This window comes from Eucalyptus grandis, chromosome 3 (genome assembly GCF_016545825.1).
Source record: "Eucalyptus grandis isolate ANBG69807.140 chromosome 3, ASM1654582v1, whole genome shotgun sequence".
Lineage (NCBI taxonomy): Eukaryota > Viridiplantae > Streptophyta > Magnoliopsida > Myrtales > Myrtaceae > Eucalyptus > Eucalyptus grandis.
Window position 1 is genome coordinate 16,876,664 of NC_052614.1, and position 17,496 is coordinate 16,894,159.

General features: G+C 39.8%; 1 pseudogene; it reads left to right on the plus strand.

Moving 5' to 3' along the window:
* Positions 1-12,513: 12,513 nt before the first annotated feature.
* LOC120286128 lies at positions 12,514-17,214 on the plus strand (annotated as a pseudogene).
* Positions 17,215-17,496: the final 282 nt, after the last annotated feature.

The window sequence follows — 17,496 nt, forward strand, 5'->3', positions numbered from 1 at the left end:
ATGTTGATTACGACCTGTAATTATTACTAACGAGGCGAGGTGGTCTCATTTAGGTTATGTTCAGCAGTGTCCTCCATAAACAGTTGCCTGCTGAATCTAGAATCAGTGTATTATGCGTATCACCTGGAGTAGTCCAAACCAACGTTGTAAGTATGCTAAAACAGTTTTCATTTTGAATACGTAAAAGTAAGTACGCCATTAGACTTTGGATGCATATATGTGGTGTCGTGTCTGTGTGCAATGAGTCAACGATTGACTCAAAGGGGTGGGCGGCATGGCATCGTTGTCAGTTGCTCAATTCCTAATGAAATTTACTTATGCTAATTTTTTCCATGTTAATTTTCATGAAACCACCGCCACCGGGTCATCCAAATCTTTCTGAAGAAGCACACAATGTTGAAACCTCTTACCGGGTATGGGAAAAGACATTAGAGATGATTGGCCTTCCTTCACATTCTGTGTAAAGGCTTATAGAAGGGGAATATATTAAATGCCGATATGGTGGTCAATAGGGTGATTATCCTCTCTCTCTTTACAAGGAAGTGCTGGTTGACATGAAAAACTTTGCACAAGTAGTAGGAGTTGAGAAGTGTAGTATTCACCTTTCTTAAATGCCTCCTTGCTGCTCCGGCATTCATTCTCTCTCATGTGCAATTCATTTATAATGGCACATGGGTTTTTCTCTTTCCTTTTCAAAAGAAGGAAATAGTTCAAATTTTGTACGCAACTTTTCTATTGAACCCCCACAAACAAATTTTGCATCGTGAAAGCCCTAAATGCACCTTGAATGATGGAGTTTAGCTAGTCGATGACCTCCCTCTGGGGCTTGAGTCTCAAGAGCAGCGTGTAATCATCGAGCCCAATCACCGATCGACTCTATTCAAGTGCGATATGTGCCTCAAGCTCCGCTCCCGCAAAACCACGGGCAAATCTTTGTCCCCGTTCCTCCGCCTTAGGAAGAAATGGCCATTCCTACTCCTCCGATCACTTGACAAACGCCAGAGCAGCACGGAAAGAGAAGCGAGTGAGCGTTGTAGTAGGGGCCCTTGCTTCGCCGGCGACGGTAAGGGAATGGTCGCTTGATGAACTTCAAACGAATGCCAGAGCAACAAGGAGCGCGCAAAGAGAAGCAAGTGAGCACCGGAGTAGGGGTGGCCATAATGTGGTTTGTTGATGTCGACGGGAGAATGGCCGCTTGACAAACACCGGAACAAATGCCGGAGTAGCAATGAGAGCGAAGAGAGAAGCGAGCGGCACCAGAGCAGGGGCGCTCATAATGTAGGTTGTCGGCAATGGCAGGGAACGATCACTTGACACATGGTGGAGCAGCGACAAGCACAGAGATTTTGGGATTCAAAATTTTGAAACCTTCGTCGGGTGAAAGAATTCGCAGCTACTAAGAGAGTAACCGTGCAGAGCCTCTACTTCTCTTTCCTTCGTTTGAAGAGGAAAGAGAAAAGCCCCTCCGCTTCTCTTTTCCTTCGTTTTAAGTGGAAAGAGAATAGCCCCTGTGCCATCATAAATGCATTGTAGATGAGAGAGAATGTGTAGGCTGTGCAGGCTAGGGGGAGAATCGACGTGTGCAGGAGAATAGGGTAGGAAGAAGCTATGGAGAGGAGAAACAAAGAAAAAATGCAAAAGATAGCAAGGGGCCCACTTTTCCACGTGGTGTCGCGTGAGTGGTCGGGGACCACACTAACATGGCGCTCCCAGGCCACCCAATATTTTCTCAGCTTGGCTACTTTGATCGCAAGGATTGCTTCGACTTGGAAGGCTGGGAGAAGCACTTTGATGTACAACAACGGCATCCTCGACTACAAGATCCACTAGGTCCTGGCCACCAAGCCACTAGGCACCATTCGGATTGGCCTAGACATTGGGGGAGGGAGTGAGATGTCTGTGGCCAAGTTGAGGGAGTGCAATGTGACCATTGTGACCACCATGATGAACTTGGATGGCCTATTCAACACCTTCATTGCATCCCGAGGGCTCATCTCGATGCACATGAGTGTGTCGCAGAGGCTGCTCATTCTTTGAGAACACGCTGAACATAATGCACTCGTTGCATGTGCTAAGCAACTAGATCTCGAACACGATGCTGGAGTTCACACTGTACGATATTTATCGGGTGCTGAGGCCGGGCGGGTTGGGATGATTTTCATTATATATAGATCTTACAAATGTTACACTTCGTAAGGAAATTATATAACAATATGGAAATTAATAAATGAAGAGATCATTATATTATAAGAGTTGTCAATCCCTTGATTCTAGCATCTCCAATAATCATCATGTGATTTCGATTTCTATCTCCAGCTTCTTCTTCCTTGCTTGATAAAAATGCCTTTATCCAGATGATTCAATTGGGGACCCTCCCAAATGTATATGTTGCTAGCAAAAATAAAATCATGAGGCATACCCATGCCTTGATGAAGACTTCGATATTATACCCTAAATTTGTGGGCACTGTGGTTTTTATCACGCGGTGATTAATTAGAACAGAAGATAGTACTTAGATGCAAATGAGCGCCATTGTGATCAATATGCAGAAGATAGTACTGAGATGCATCTCACTGTGAGATGCATGGAAGGTCAGCGTCGATCCACGACCCGACCTAAGTTTCGCCTTTGCGGTTAACACGATGGCGTTGCTTTCTTTCTTTGAGGCGCCCTGTCGTTGTTGCTTAATGGCCTCCCCTTCCTTAGTGGCCTTTTCTTCCTCTCCTGAAGGGGAGGCCAATGAGCAACAATGATAGAGTGCCAAAAGGAAGAAAGCAGCGCCGTCGTATTGACCACAAAGGCAGAACTTAGGGCAGGTCATGGATCGACGCTGACCTTCCATGCATCTTAGTGTGGAGAGATGCATATCAGTACTATCTTTTGCATATCGATCACAATGATACTCATTTGCATCTTAGTACTATTTTCTACTTTAACTAATCCCCGCGTGATAAGAGCTACAGTGCCCGCAAATTTGGGGTACAATATTGAACTCGTCATCGAGGCATGGGTATGCCTGATGATTCTATTTTTGTTAGCGGCATATACATTTGGAAGGGTCCCCAATTGAATCATCCGGATAAAGGCATTTTTATCAAGCAAGGAAGAAGAAGCTGGAGATAGAAATCGAAATCACATGATTATTGGAGATGCTAGAATTGAGTGCCAAACTGTGGCTCTTATCATGCGGGCATTAGTTAAGTAGAAGATAATACTGAGATGCAAATGAGCGCCCTTGTGATCGACATGCAGAAGATAGTACTGAAATGCATCTCACCACATTGAGATGCATGGAAGGTCAGCGTTGATCCACAACCCGCCCTAAGTTTCGCCTTTGCGGTTAACACGACAGCATTGGTTTCTTCCCTTTGGCGCCCTATCATTGTTGCTCAGTGGGCTTCCCTTCAGGAGAGCAAGAAAATGCCACTGAGGAAGGGGAGGCCATTGAGCAACAACGATAGGGCGCCCCAGGACGCATCGTCGATCCCTTCAATTTTAATACGCATGAGAAAGTAGGATTAAATTCCGAACCTTAAAAAACAACCATACTTATATACATTGCAAATCAGTGCACATATATATGAGGCGGACTACTAAGTTAGATTCAACTTAAACAAGTTCAGGGACAAGGTCTATATGCAGGGGTGGGGGTTCCACGAACTACAAGGCCTCGTGCTCCTCCTTATCATCCTCTACCACTCCAATTGCACCGGACTGTTTGGTGCATCTAGGGACCTGAAATATTGTCCCATAATTGGTATGAGACTATGTCTCAGCAAATTTTATCCCCCAAGACTCGATTAAAAAGTCAATATACTTTAGAGGTTGCCTAAGCGCAACACGGATCAGAGGACTTACCTTGATCTCAATTCTTCCCTGCAAGTCAGTACATATATTGAATATGCACGATCACATCACATCACATCAATTAGATCAATCATTGATCAATCGACTTAGGCCCTATTTGGTAACCATCCAAAATGGTCAAATTCTGATTTTTTGTTCCCAGAATCAGTTTGGACCAAGAATCGCATTTGTTAAAATTTTTGTTTCCGGGAACAAATTGGGAGTGGAATCAAGAATAAAAAAAAAAGTCGATTCCTATTATGGGAACAAATTTGAGAATAAAAAACCAACCGTTCTTCTTCTCTTTGGCCATCTTGCGACCGTTGTCCACCCCAACCTCTTTGTCACTCGCCACCGCCACCGTCTACCGCCGCCGCCGCCATCGGCCACGCCCCGCCGCCGCTACGCCATCGCCGTTCGTCGGTCCGGTGAGCTTGCCGGAGGTAAGCCCAAGAATCGGCGAGGCTCACCTAGCCCCGCCGGTGGCCGGGCGGGTCTCGCCTATCCTCGGTGAGGCCGGCCGGCCATTGGCGAGGCTTAGCCGACGAGGGCCGGTGACGCTCCGGTGAGGTCACTAGCCTCATCTAGCCGGTTGCCGGTTCGACGACCGACCACGGGAAGAAGAAGAATAGGAGAAAAGGAAAAAAAAAAAAAAAGAAGTAAAAAAGTAAAAAAATTATTTAAAAATTAATATAAATTTATTTGGAACTAAATTAATGAGTATGGTACCAAACATAATTCTATTCCGAATTAGAAATTTTGACGATTACCAAATGACTTAAAGTGTTTAAAATCAATTCCCGGGAACAAAATAAAGAAGAATCATTTCTAATCAGACTCTACTTTCAGGAATAGAATCATTATCAAACGTGCCCTTAGTCGATTACATGTCATCTCGATCCTTTCTTGGTCGGCTCATCTCATACTATCTATAAAGTCCGTTCATATCAGGACTGCTTATTGCTAAGCTGATAAATATATAGTATAGTTCGCTCCTGAGATGATCGAGTAAACTGCTCAGCTTAGTCACTCGTAGGCTAATATAGTATACTGACATTCCTCTCCGCTAAGCTGCTATATCAGAGTTCGTGGGATGATATAGTATATCGACATATTCAATATAAACTGATAAGGTGTACTACTCTATACTAAGCTGCCATATCGCCCTTAGGCTGATATAGTATACCGGCATAATGCTCTCCGCTAAGCTAACATATTGTCCATAGGTCGATATAGTATACCATTCCAACCATTCAATCAATTTAATCTTTTTATCATTCTCAATAAAGTAGCCATGTGTGGAGACACAGTCGGCCTTAGCCAAAATATCATAATTTTACTTTTTGAACAACCCATCGGTTTCAACATGCCCCCATTACATATTTTTGGTTACGAACCGACGCTTGGTAATTTTTCAATTAATTACCAAAATTAATTAATTTAGAAATAAAATCATAAAATCATAATTAATTCAAGTCATCATAAATTAACGCTCAAATAAATAAATGGATTGCACCACAATAATTAGTATAAAATTCTGGTCGTCGATCATCCCCGTCTAATTTTTGGAAAATAAATAATTAATGAATTAATTTTGAAAGTTGATAAATAAATCCGATAAATCCAATTTTAGGCTCGTAATGCCTAATTGGAGGTCGAGACGAACCGAGAAAATCTCGAGGTTCGTTCATAAATAACAATACATGTCTACTCACTAATTACACTAATTATTCTCTTAACATGCATAGGTGAATCCCTAATATAATTATTCTACTATAATTTAACCACATAATTGCACTTAATTAAATCTAATCAACCCCTAAGTATCATTAGCATAATAATAAGGGATTAGTGAGCAAAACTCACTTGATTAAAAGCGGAAACTGGATCACCGCGACGACGGTGCAATGACGGCTGGACTTAGGCTCGCGATGACACTCACAGGCCTGGATTGGGCCTAGAATTGGCCCAACAAATCTCAATTCAAACTGAGATTTGTTACTGCGTCGGACCGGGCTTGGCTTCGCCGGTTTGGGCTTGGAAATGGGCTTGATTGCGCGGGCCTCAAGTGAGCTAGAATTGGGCTACAAAAACTGGGTTTGCTGGACTTGACAGGCCTTGAATGGGTTGAATTGAATTGAACCAACTTGGGTCGAGTTGTTGGGTTGCTGCACTTGGGCTGAACAAATAAGCAGGTGGGCTGATATTCACGGTTGGACTTTGCTTGGGCTGTTGGAAATTCACATGGGCTTCAAGTCTAGGCTGTAGATGCTGGATGGAGGCCCTCGTGCAGTTGGAATCCACGACGCTGAAGACAACGGACGAAAGCAACTGTTGGCAAAGACGTCCGTGGAGATGGGGTTGCTTCGCGCGAGGAACGCTGACGAACGATAGAGGGGAGTTGCTTCGTGGATCTTCGGTGGCTAATGGAGCGATGTGAGACGGTGATGTGTTGGTGGGAGAATCGAGGAGAGAGATGAGCTGTTGGTGGACCATAAGCTGGCGTGCGCTGGCCGCATGGATGAGGGTGCTCGAGTGTGCTAGCAGTGTGGGGGAAACGTGGGGTCAACGGGAGGCTTCGATTTTCTGATGGGTTGACTGGAACGTGGCGGAGAGAATTCTCGGTGGGGGATGCTGGCTTCATGGATTGCAAATAGAGAGAGAAAGAGTTGGGACGGCTTCAACGAAGAAAAATGAAAGAAAAACAGGGCAAACTGTGGGATTTTGGGGTGTGCGGATGAGCTGGTGTCGTCGACGCACAAGGGAGATCGGCGGGGATAAGGATAAAGAAAAATCAAGAAGATGATCCAAATTCCATAAATGCTTGTCCCCAAAAGTCTTCAATATTATCTTATGTCTCCCAATACTTTTCAATTTATAAATTCTCTAAATTAACCAATTTTGAAGCTCAAAATTGATGACCCTTGTAAAGCTCAGAATTTCCATTTTTAGTCTTCAATTTTCTCATTCAATTTCCCAAATTGAGGTCTAATTTCGATGATGAAAAATCCCGAACAATTTTCTATAAGTCTCGACATCAAAAGGCTTAGTTTGGAAGTCCAAATTTCCTTTAATTTGGCATGTCTTAATTTCAGTTTATTTTCCACGACATCCGAATCGATTTTTCGTAAAAACCTCGGAATCTTTGAAAATTCTTCGAAGGGTGAGTCAATATTCCTAAAAATAGTTCGTGACATGACAGAACTTTCAATTTTTGAAATCGAGTTCAAATTGATGGTTAATTTCACTTCAGAGCAATTTTAGTGTAACCTAGGCTATCGGGTAATTTTCAGATATTTTTAGTGTAATTGACCCATGGTCGATTTTCTTCGAGCCACAATGAAGTCACTCGACACATTGGCAGCCCTCGGTGGTCATGAATCTCAAAATTTCAATTACGAGCATAGGGTACCCAAAACAACATAAAATTGGTCTAGTGCCGATCGACGAGAATTTTGCAATCAAGTGAAATCACCCACACTTTGATCACACATCTCGGTTGAATTGATGTATCCCTGATCTCTTATCAATTTTGTCAATATCGTAATGACCCTTGCAGACTAGTATGGTCTAGCAGTCGACTTTTGGTCAAATTCTCAAGTCCATTGCATTAAAATCTCTAAATGACTTTCCTTGATAGTCTAGTTATCTCACAAGTGATCGGTTCTGAGAATAACACTATAGACGCGTCGATGAAAGGCCCGATTTATTCAGTTGAAATCAGTATCGAAAATTTAGGATGTCACACAAGACACTCGTTATATTAAACGGTGAGATAAGTATAACATTCAAACAATTCTTCTCTACAAACAATTTGAATTTATCTTCTCTCACCACACTTAAAACACTTAAAGCAAACTAGCTGATATAAGCAGACACTAAGTTGTTCTATCTTTCCTCCACAAGAGCTACTCTTTCTCTCAGGTTGCATTGCCTCTATTCTCTCTTGAAGCTCACCCTTCTTTCATTTGGTGACTCGTCTTTAGATGCTTCTCCTCTAAGCCTTATATATAGGTTGAAGCTTCACCGTCACATATCCAGTGGCCAACTTCATACATAATGGACTTTCGTTTACTTCTTGGGCAAGTTGGCAAGATGCAAGTGCCAAATAATCACTAGCTAGTCTTCCTTTGCTGACTTCATGTAGTGAAGAAACCTTATCCAATCAATCTCCTTAGCAAGTTAAACTTTACTTGCTTCTTTTGGCATTTTAACCAAAACTCGTCTCTCATTTTGTTTTGCAAGCGACTGAAACAAAAAGGCTCTCAAGAGTTCTTCTCTCGGGGTTTTAATCACCGCCTTTAAAGATCCAGCATTCTCACTGGAATAAGTAGGCACATCAGAGGCAAAGTCCAACTAGAACTTAACTCATTTTCATATTAGGTGTTGACTCCAAATGTTGAACTTAGAGAGGCACGCCTGATTATGAAAATTAAGATTTACTACATGACTACCAATGTTGCTAAGACAAAAGGCATTTTGAATTTGATTTGCATTTCTTGAATAATTCGAGAAATGAGTTTCAATATGTGTTACTTGAACAACCGGCTCTACATTACAAAATAAGAAATATATTAATTGGTATCATGTAGCATAAGAATAAACTAAACGTATTAACTAAAACTCTATGTCAATCAAAATTTGCTCACCTCGACAATCTACTTGCATCGAGGGCATTATTTTCTTAGTTTTTTTCTTTTCTTTTTTCTCACTTGAGGCTTTAAGCCTTCCATAACTTGTTCCATTTTCTTTCTTTTGAAGGGGGTCCAATATCGACATCTTATTAAGCCTCATTGTCATTATCATCACTAGCACCATCTGTCATAACCACGCTTGAGTTGTATGATGAAATTTCAGTTACTATTATATCTAAAGTTCTTCTTTGCTATTGTCATAGTATTTCCATCTTGGGCTCCTAAACTCATCACTTCAAAAGCATTTTGCATTGTAAGTGCTAGTACAAACATCTAGAGGGAGGGTCAATAGGTTTTTAAAATAAATCTTGGCAAATAAATGCGAAATAAAATAAATTTTTGTAAAGTGTGAATAAGGATCATACTTTGAAATTGAGTATGAAGAATAACAGACTTTGAGCAAGTTTACACTTTAACAGTTAAATAGAACTACAAAATAAAGAGTTTAGGAAAGAGAATAAGAACACATAATTTATAGTGGTTCGGCTTAGATCAAGCCTACGTTCACTCTCCCACGCTAACGGCCTTCTAGCTGGATTCAACTATGCAATCAACAAGAGATTATAACTTTAAGTGTAAACACTTAGTATTAGATTACAGTATCTTACTAAATCACCCTTTTGGTATTTCTCTCAAGATTACAAACGTTTAAGCTTACAAGAGATAAGTGTATGATTGAAGGTCACTCAGACTTTGGAATTGTAAATTCTACGCTCCGTCTCTTATTTGCTTGTCGGTCCTTGGTCTCCTTAAATACTCCTCTACTTCCAAACTAGCCATTGGACAATATCTAGAGGATCGTCTTCCAATCTACCCATTAGACAGATCTGTATCTAAAAGATTTTATAGCAGTTGAGTAATAAAAATAGAATCCCAAATTGATTCTGATTGCCCATACAAACAGAATCTTGGTTTCCATTAGTAGAGTTTTTCCGTATAGAAAGCTCGTCTTCAAGATCCAATTGTCAATTAGATTGAGTCAATCAAATCTATCTTGATGTGAAACCCAAACCATATCGCTAGCCGTTATATGTTCGGGGCTTGTGTTACGTTCTTTCAAGTTGTTTCGTTCTGAACATGCTTTGTTCTAAATCTGCTACATTCTGAACTTGTGTTTCGTTTTGGACGTAAAGTCTACGAGTGCTCAGACTAAAGTCGAGTTTGAGTGCAATAGATTTTACAATATGGACGTAAGTCTGAACATAATCTACTTCTAAACTGATTTATCTTTAAGATCTGGACACAGTTTGAATAAGTTCAGCTTTAGCATAGAATCTGTCTTCTGGTTCTTCGTCTTCTGGTTCTTCATTCACGTTCAGTATGGAATTTGTTAGAGTGGGCAGACTTTTGATGTAGAATAGACCTTGACACTAAAGTCTGGCAGTTTTCAGACTTTGACATAAAAGTCTGAAAATCTTCATAATAGACTTTGGACATGTATTACGTTCAGTCTTATGGCAGTCTTCAAACTTTGATAATATCATTTACATGTTCTATCATCTGCATAGTCTATTACTTAACCATTAAACATGTGAGTAGCCATTGATTTATTTTGTCATCTTCAAAATATTATAAGGGATTTCCTTAACAACATTAATGTGGAAAATCTATTAAAAGTAGATGGACCTGCAGACATTTCATAAGATTCATCATTTATATATCCTTGCTTTGCACCTTTAGTCTATCTTTTCAAATATAAGAAGATGGAATAACTGAAACTGATGGGTTAGCATTTAATACGTACAAAGCATGGCGACACAACCACCATTTTGATTTAAATAACTTGTATTCACAAGAAATGGAAAAATCAACAAGATTGAATCTGACAATATGTTTACCTTGAATCCCCTTACACTTGAGAGTGTATTTATAAACCAACCCATTGAAAACGGTACTTGAAATTTGTTGGGAGATAGTTTGCAAAAATTCATCATAAAACCTCTTAAAAAATGGGACGAGTGTACACCAAAGTGGCATGCGTCAATATTTCGTTATGCAAAATATTTAATTTGAGCTGCTCACGAGAACTATATCACGACCAAAAGCTGAACTCCATTTATATCTCAAGTGGTACAACCTTTAAAGCCAATTATTATTCTTAGTGCCCTACTTCTCATACAATCGTTTCCAAATCTTCAAGTAGATTCAAATTATTTTTCTTCTAATTTACATCTATACATAAGTTTTAAAAAAAAATTCATCCTTAAACTTCGGCCTGTGATAAAATGTGGAATGTTTTGATTGACATTTTTCTCAATGTGGCATCCTAAAATTTCACAACGATCTCTAGATGCATTGCGACCCATGAATAGGTGAAGGAAGCGCCATCGGACTATATTATAGCCATTAGACCAATGGATTACAATTAATCAAGGTCGAGCATTTAATGGACAATTGTTTTGTTGGAAATGTATCCTATGTCTATGAGTGATTAAGGATTGTACTAAAGGATAAATTGATAGGGAAATTTCTTGGCCGTGTACTCTATAAGTCGGATTACTATCGATTAATATTGCAAAACTTTATGGCCATGTGAATATTTGAAATTATGTATATATAAGTGGGGTTGAGATGGATTATTAGGAGAAGGTGTGGGCTGGTTACTTAAGGTTGAACCAGCCCAAAGTAGTAGCCCACCATTTCCCCCATTCGCTCGACTAAGGCCTGGCCTAAGCTCAGCCCATTAAGGCCACCTCTTTGCATGAAAATTGACAAGTGGCAAGAGAGATCAACCAAGTGTCTCTTGCATGCAAAGCAAATTATTACTAGCTAATCATGAGGGTGAAAGAAAAGAGAAGGGGCAGAGTGAGCGAGGGGGGTGTTCGCGCGGAAGAGAGAGAGAAAGCAGAGAGAAAGAGAGAGAGTGAGGTTGAGAGAGAGAGCAAAACCAAGAGAGAGTTGTGAGGGTGCTTCGGCGAGGGAAGAAGAAGACCAGCCTCGCCGTGCGTGTGCCAGCTGCCACCGTTGACACCGCCTAGCTTCGCCGTCGGTTGAGCCACGCCCGAAGCCCCCAAGTTGTTGTGATTTCATAAACTTAAGGCAAGTGAAGTCCATTGATCTACTTAATGCTATGTTGTGGTAGTCTAGTGAAATGTGGTAGATCTTGGAGAGTGCTTGTATCTTGATGCCTAATGCTGAAATTGGAATGAATGGTAGTAGTTTTCCTAGAACAAGCAAGCTGTTTCATGAAAGAACAGCCCTACCCCTTGCGACTCCGTGAATTTTATAAGATTATCCAGTTGAAATTTGATTCGTGCTCTTGATGAAAGTTGTAGATGACATCTTAAGGAGTAACATACTAAAATTTGAGAAGAAACGAACACGTATTGGTCGGTGAAACGATTTTTCTTTGAAATGGTTAGATTTGGAAATCGTTACCGAGGGATAGGAAGAGTTATGGTGATTATAACTTTTGATCTATCATGAATCTGACTTTAAGTTCTTCACGAAACTTTTACCTCTAGGTTTTTTCTATAACATATCAAAATTTCAGAATTTTCTGAGTTTATTTAGGGTTTATACTGAATTTGTGAATAAAACTGTGTAATGGTGATGTTTTGAAATTTTAAGGCTATGATGCATGGACCATAGCGACTCGTACGAAGTTCTTTTGACATAGTTCTCTTCATGAAACATTTTTCTCTAGATCTTTTTTATAACATGTTAAATTTTCAGAATTTATTAAGATGTTTACTAATTTTTCCAGAATTTTAATTAAAGGAATGCATTTTGTTTTATCCGAAAATTGTTTTATTTTCAAGAACAAATGAATTGCTCTATGAGATGTGATATCTTGGGTTGTTAATTACACGGCATATGTGGCAACATTCAGCATATCATATGACATCAAAAGTTGATTGAAACCTTTGACATTGTTGTATCAAATGCTATTTGAAAGTGAGACATATGTATACATTGTGATGTTGATGATACCGTCGAACCCTTGAGTCGACGATTCCTCGGGAGTGTCGGGATGCCCGAAGGTGTGTGCCAGATGTCCGGAGGTATGTGCTGGAAGCCTCGTGACGCCAGTTGGGTGCGAGATGCTCCGGGTGTGCCGGAGGTCTTGCGATGCCAGGTTGGGTGCGAGAGTCACGGAAGATGCAAAGATTGGTCCTTGGAAAAAATAAGATCCTTTTGAATATCAACATGGGAAATGAATTATGCGCATGTGTGTGCATATGGCATGGTGCATGAATTGCCTATGAAATTGAGTTGGTACTATTTGGCATTGAGAATGTGATCATGAAGGCATTAAATGGATCTCATGGGGATATATACATGATTGTATGGATGATATAAATCATGAGCATGTGTGTGCATATGGCATGGAACATAAATTGTTTTAATGAATGGATCTCATGGAAATATGAGCATGATTGCATGGATGATATGTGCATTCCACATGAAAGTTTGGTTGTCTTGCTTGTTGCATTGTGTAGTTTGATGGATCTTTTACTGCTGAGTGGTTGTACTCACCCCTTTTGGGGACTAACATTTCAAATTAAAAGATGCTCATGTCACCTGTCACACGTGGTACTTTTTATGGCTTACTGTCCGATGTTGAGGCCGAGTGCTCGGAGCACCCTTGTGTTGGTGTTCGTGGACTGGTGTTTATCCGTGTTCGAGTTTTAGTTATGTATGACGTGAGTCTACCTTATGGCCCCGTAGTCTAGGAGTTCTTGTCCGTGCACGGTCGTCGCGACGGGATCATGATGGGGATGTTGTTGCCGCCACCAGCGAATGCACCGGGCTAGGTGTGATTGCACATGTGACTGGTAGAGGATGACGCTTTTTGGATGGCTGACACTGGATGATGGATTGATGTACATGTCTGACGTGGGGTCAGGTACTTTTGGGTTATAGCCGAGCTTAGTTAAAGCCTTGGCCTCTTGTTGTACCGACTTGTGATGTCCATCATAGTTATGTAAATAAAAGTGGTTCGGCTCTAACTTATATAAGATGTGTAATTGATGTGTATTGCATTATCCTGTTGAGCATGGGGTAGGGAGATGTCGAATATGCTTCCATTATATGAATTGCGCTGGGACCGATTGAGATAATATAAACCCCTAGGATATATGGACCCACTATTATTCAATGGTATCAGAGCAACATGTTATTAGAACAAGTGAAAGGTAAGCGAACTGTTGGCGACCCTAACAGATCGGAGGCCATGTCGAGGGGTGCCACACCCAATATGCCAAGTACATAAACGATGTTGAGTATTCGGGAACACCGTTCAAATGGCTTTTGTTATTACTTGGTCTTGATTAGTGAAAATGGTTTTGAAGCCTTATTTCCCATAGATTTCAAAAACACCTCAAATAACCACATAAATGAATTTTTGGTTTCATCCGATAAAAATGCACAACCAAACAAAGTATTTTTCCAATGATGATTAACTCCAACAAAAGGCTCACAAATCGAGTTATACTTGTTAGTACGATAGGTGGTATCAAAAACCATAACATCACCGAAACGGTCATAATCAAATTTGGACAAACTATCTATAAAAAAATGGATTTGTCAATCTACCATCTTAATCTACTTGTTATGCATAGTAAAACATTGGATTTTGTATTTGCATGCAATGAAAATGATTCAAAAGATTTTGACAATCACCCCCATTGATAAGATTTGATCTTTCACTTTGTAGAAAATTTTGACAATCACGTAGGATGAAACCTAAGTTTTGGCTTCCTTCTACTTCATTGGCCAAGAATTTATATGCTATTGTCCCCCCAATGCCAACTTTAGCCATGTCAACTAAAACCCCTTTGCAAGTATTAGAATCATTCTTCCACATCTTATTAAGTGCTTTTGTTTGGGGGGTCTAGTTCAGGATACGTTTCATGATATGTACTTTAGGGGGATATTATAGTGTTTGTGCTGTTTACAAGTTTTCAACTGGGTGGGATTCTCTGCATGGAGATGCCTATATTTGTATTGCATCTTACTGTTGTCCATTTTGGTTCCTTTTATGACAATATTTCATTCTAGAGTGATGAATTTTTCGTGTTGTTAATCAAATAGTTCAAATCAAAGGTTTCAATTGCGATCTAGATGTACTAGATTGGACAGTGACATACACATAGCTGTTTTCTAATCAATAGGCTGTGACAGCAATGGTGCAACAAGTTGTACAATACATTGATTAGACAGCAGATCTTGAGACCAAGATAGAGGTTAATTAAGATACTTAACTTTGTTGCTGATGGGAAGGTGCAATTTGAAATCAAACTCCATCACAGCTTATATTCATTCATAATCTGTTTTTGTTCCATGGTTTCTATAGCTAGTTTTGTCATGCAAATATATGTTAAAACTGAAAGAGCACGGTTGATCAAGAAACTTGCAAAAATATAGGAAGATCATGGTCTTGTAGCAGAAGTTACTGATTTGATGCAAGAAATTGGGGTTAACTAGAAGTTGACTTATGTTGTCATTGTTCTTGTAATTAGTTTTTCCTTGTCCAGCATTCCTATCATGGGCTTAAATTGTGGATGGAAACTTTTGGATCAATGGCAAAGATGAAGAAAATTGCCATTATATTTTAGCAAGGGCTTTTTGTTTAGCCTTTTGTGCACTGTTACTATGATTGGTTTTTTCATTGATGGATTTTGTTGGTTCGTTTGTGCTTGGATTGCCAGGATTATGTCTGTGCACAACACATATCCTTTCTAGGAAGATTAGCCCCAGAATGTTTGATGCAATTCCTTCCAAAGAGAAAAAAAAAAGTGTAAAGAAGGTGAAAGCATTGTGGCAGAAGCTCCATCTGATATTTTGTCACTTCTGGAGTTGAAATTGATATACTATGACTCATGATACGGTAAATTGGTGTTATGCTTTTTCTAGTGTTGTGCCCACTATCTTTTAACTAAAGTGTTTTTGCCGATCAAGCACCACCCCGTGTTCAGCTTGTGGTTGAAACCACAGCACATTCTCTTGTTCCTTTCTAGGCACAAACTCTGACGTTCCAGATGTACTTGATAGATTTGTACTCACGTCTTAGTTTACCTTGCATTTATGTTGTTAACAATGTAGGTATAGGTATTGCTCGCACAACAATGATTAACTTGAGATATGTCGATGCTACAAGGCAATAGGTGAGATTCCATCACTGAAAAGAAACCTAGAGCAGTGTACATTTGGTGAAGCTTTTTCATTGTTAAGTTTCACTGTGTGTTTCAAGGAACAGTTGTTCATTCCGTGATTTAATTTGATGCAAACTCTAAGGAAAATCTGCTGGTGCTTGGTTGTAGCACCACATGATCCTATGCAGTCAAGCCTTCTTAATGAGTCTTTAGAGGATAAAAATCTCTCAGAAAATTCCCAATTCAGGTACCATCTGTGAATTGTTATGGGTAATTGGCTGTGCATCTTGAAATATCACAATAATGTGCTATAGAATTGGTTGACCATGCCTTTGATATTTGAACGCTGGCTGTTTCTGAAACAATTGGTCAAGTTGGAGGTTCTCCAGTGTTCTACTTTTTGGAGTACTTTTAAAGATGAATTCAAGAATAAGAAAAACATGCTGGAAGGTGCACCTGTTGAGAAGGCAGTAGAAGCTCTTAGACAGAGAATCATTGAACTTGTCCTTGCAGAACTTTATCATTTTTCTTCTTTTCGGATCATCATTCATATGTGACTCGATCTATTTTCTGCAGAATATTATCTTCATTTCAAAGTATTACTCAAGGATTACCTTGAAAGGACTTGAAGAGCTGTCATAACTCAACATTCAGGCCTGATTGTGTTGGACATTTTTTTTATATATATTATATTCTATATCAATGTCAATCTTTATGAAATGTTACCTAGACCCCTCATTTAACTTGAGTAGCCTCCCTGCCTTCAATTCCTGATTGGGGTATGGTTGCTGGACTAGGATACAAGTTCCAAATTAGTGGAAAATAGTTTTTTGTGCATTGAAAGCCAAAGGCTTGTCATGAATTTCTGACTGACAAATATGGGTATTCTCGGCTTAGTTGATTTTTGCTAATATATTTGTTGGGGCTATAAGTGTCATTGTCTGGCATCGTGAAACCATTTCTTGTCCCACAGAGCGTGAAATTCTAATGCGCTTTTGAAGGATGGGAGGAGCTTTGCTATGTTGCTAGTATCAACACTCACCACTGCTTGTGTCACAAAAGTATATCTTGCTATTAGAGCTTTCTTAATATATTTATAAATTCTGTGTAGATGATTCACTTGAGGAAAAGAGCTCTGTCTTTTTGGGTTGTGTTACCACTGCTGTATGATTCACTCAAGGAAAAGAGCTCAGTTTTTTGGGGTTCTGTTACCACTGTTATAGAGGGCTTTAATCAATCGCATGCCTCAACTTATTAGATCAACACTATCATCCGACAGAGAGACAATATTATGATATCTATACAAGCTTGGATGATATCCTATCAACATGACCTGTTAGTTCTATATTATCATTTTAGGAAGCTGAGAAGCATCTCTCCTAAATGGTTGTTTCCAACTCCTTGGTGGCAAAGATAGACTGGCTGATGGGAGTTGTCTGGAACATACGACAAAAGACAGCAATGACATCCTGATCTTGTGGGCAAAAAATTTGGGAAAGCTACTTGATTTTGTCAAGAAAAGTTGCCACCAAATGCACAAGGAAACTATGGCTCGTATGGCTGTTTTGAGAGCTTGAAGATGTTCTTAGTTGAATGGATGATGGATGATCTCTCTCCCCTTGAGCCTGCCCCTCCCCCCACCCCACCCAACCAAAAAAACAGAAAGAAAAAAAGAAAGCTAAATAATGCTGTTTCACATTGTGGTTTGAAGTGGGTCCAAAAATGTTCATCATAGAACTCTCGCATAGCTAGCTTCAATTTGATTGCATATTTTGCACAGGGGACAAGATTTGGGCCTTGTTCCGGATTGAAATCATATATTGAACACACTGCATAGGAATGTATTTTGTCTTTTCATG